The 3,136-nt window shown below is 33.5% G+C and overlaps 1 long non-coding RNA gene across 1 annotated transcript; it reads right to left on the bottom strand.

The window, feature by feature from the left end:
- Positions 1-288: 288 nt before the first annotated feature.
- LOC113293426 lies at positions 289-1,902 on the bottom strand. The gene is made up of 2 exons (XR_003332303.1): positions 1,510-1,902; positions 289-682 (listed from the first exon to the last, which is right to left on the bottom strand). It is a non-coding gene; the product is annotated as an uncharacterized LOC113293426 (long non-coding RNA).
- Positions 1,903-3,136: the final 1,234 nt, after the last annotated feature.

Here is a 3,136-nt window from a genome sequence, read left to right as displayed (position 1 = left end):
CTCAAAGAAAATGGTTCCACTTATACTTGGCTCCAGATTGCTCTCATACTTGGAAGCAGCTTGAGCTAGTTGGTCTTCAGATTTGGGGAAAACTTGTGCCAGTTGCTCTCGCACTTAGAAGAAACTTGAGCTAGTTGTCTCCAGATTTGGGGGAAACTTGTGCTAGTTGCTCACACTTAGAAGCAACTTGAGCTAGTTGGCTCCAGATTTCGGGACAACTTGTGCTAGTTGACTCAAAACAAAATAAATAATTTGCATGGTTCTGTTTGTATATCTAAGATACCTCCATAAGCCATGCATGCATGTAGTGCATCATAATGATTCATTCATTTTAAGATAATATGTCTATTCATATCAGATTTCAGTCTACATTGTCATTCAACAGACACAAATCCAACAAAAGCAAAACCTTATTCTTAATGGACTATTCACTATCTCATTTCTATAACTTAACCAACTTAAACACATTAAAATCTTCATCTGCATTTGTGTCAAGGCCACCAACAAACACTTCGTATTCTTTTTTGTATATTATTACTGTATCTTTCAGCAGGAGGGCATGCATCTCTTTGATAATCATCTTCTCTGCTCAAGTTTTACTTACAAATTGAGGATCACGATCCGGACTTGGTCCTGTACGGTTATGCATGGTCAACTTGTGTTACGAGCCGAATTCGCGTTTCTGCAATGTGATTAATAGATGCAAAATATTAATCTAGTTACATTCATTTTTATGTTAATTTGGTATCAAAATATAAGAATTGGAAACAAAACTACTTGCTTCCGGCTATTGATTCAACTACGCCCGCGACTTACTTGCTGCCAGCATTGTTAGATCTTGGTCTAATTTGATACCAAAATACATGGAGATAGACACCAATAATACTGTATGTGGGGTGACTTGTTTTCTAGTTCATTTTTGATTCCATGGACTGTAGTCAGGTCCATTCTTTTGGCAAGCTACAACTAAAAGTCTAAATGTGACAATGAGACAAATGCTACGCTTTTGAGAGATTATGACCTATTAATCTAACAACGAAATAAACCTGTAACTCCAATATCAGTGTAATTAACCCTTCGCTTTTGATGTTTTTTTTTCTTGTTTTCTTAATTTGTTATGACCATAAGAATAACTAGTATCGAATCAGTTTGCTTAAATTATGAAAATTAGTACAACCCGTCTCCAAAACTGGGAACAACTAGCACAAGTTGTTTCCAAGACTGGAGTCAACTAGTACAGGTTTTTCCCAAATCTGGATCCATAGCAAAGTTGTTCTCCAAATATAAGAACTTTCACAAGTTGTTTCAAAATTTGGAGCAACTTGCTCAACTGTGAAACAACTACCACAAAATTAAAAGGAACAATCATTTGAGAAATTCGTCGACAGATCTCCTATAACAACATACTAAATCTCCATGCATCAATACCATATAAACTAGAAGTAGACTAAATCGCAACTCTAAACTTATGATAACTCAATACCAGCTAGCAGAGATTTTGAGAGTTACCTTTTAAAGCTGTTTATGTTGATTTAAACATCAATATCATCGGTTTCCATGCATCAATATATTGATTTCATTACAATTACATGAAACGAAATCATAAATGTCATTAGTAAATGAAACAAAAAACATCGATTAATAGATCTGTACCACATAATGGAGATTTGTAACAAAAAACAACATCGATTTGTACCGGATAAAGGAGATTTGAAACAAAAAAAATAATCGACGAATCAAAATCAAATAAAATTAGCAGTCAAATACAGATCAACATCATTAGCAGTTAAGGAAGATTAATCTGAATAAAAATCAAACAAAAATTTAACACAGATTTATTGCTAAACCCTAAGAAAATCAATTAATTGAAATGTAAACTATTTGAAACAAGTTGAATCGATGTTTTACCTTTGATTTGTACCTTAATTTGAAGATTACAGGTTATCAACACTCAAATATCGATTACAAACCCTAGTTTTCCGCTTTTTGTTTTGGTTTTTGATATTTTGTGTTTCGATTGATCTTCTGTATCTTCATAATCCTATCAACAACTAGTTTTGAATTTGATTTCTTCAATTTTCGAGATTTTTTCCTTTCTATTTTGTAGGTTTTGAAGAAAAGAGAGAGTGAGAGAGAACCGAAACCTGAAATGAAATTCACGCCTCCCTGTCTGACGTTTATGTCTATTTAACTAGGGTTATTTTAGTAATCTGTTAATTCGGGTTTCGGGCTTCAAATAGGGTAGGGGTATATTTTAAGTTTGAAAGGGTATTTTTCAATGGGCCTCATACTAGGAGTATACACATAATGTTTCCAAAAATTTAATCATGTGAAAATGAGTAGTGGATTTAAGTTGATGAATTTGACAAGTGTGTTTACACTAAATTTGTTAAGGATACCCGTGTGATTGTATGCTTGTATGTTGATGATATGTTTATACTTGATATAAAGATAGATGTGATTAGTTCCACTAAAGTATGTTGAGCGAGAACTTTAGATTACAAGACTTAGGCCATGTTGATGTGATCTTAGGGACGAGAATTAGAAGTAGTTCTCATTAAGTTGAATATGTGCTTAAGAGATACAATCATTTTGATTGTAAGCCTTCTTGTATTCCATATGATCCTTATTGTAGAATCAAGAAGAATAAGGGTAATGTAGTATCACAACTTGAATACTCAAGAGTTATAGGGAGTCTGATGAATTTAACGAACTATAAGAGATATGAGTAAGTTAAGTGGTAGACTTTGAATCCAAGGCAGGATTGGGATGTACTTGATATAGTATTACAATACCTAAAAATACTTTACGATCTTTTGTTCGAATTATGAAAGGTATCTTGCTGGAATTAAGTAGGTATACTTTCAATCCAAGGCAAGATTGGGATGTACTTGATATAGTATTACAATACCTAAAAATACTTAATGGATATTTTGAAGCAAACTGGATAATTCACTCAGAGGAGTCTAAGTCTATGAGTGGATATGTTTTCACTCTAGAAGGTGGGTTTGTTTTTGGAAGGTTTCCAAACAGACATGTATTGCTCAATTCACTATGTAATCCGGGTTTGTGATTAGATAAAGCAGGAGAGGAGGCTAAGTGCTTAAGATGCTTTTTAGAAGACATTCCTCTCTGG

Source organism: Papaver somniferum, chromosome 7, assembly GCF_003573695.1.
Source record: "Papaver somniferum cultivar HN1 chromosome 7, ASM357369v1, whole genome shotgun sequence".
Taxonomy (NCBI): domain Eukaryota; kingdom Viridiplantae; phylum Streptophyta; class Magnoliopsida; order Ranunculales; family Papaveraceae; genus Papaver; species Papaver somniferum.
This window is presented reverse-complemented; position numbering and strand designations above follow the sequence as displayed.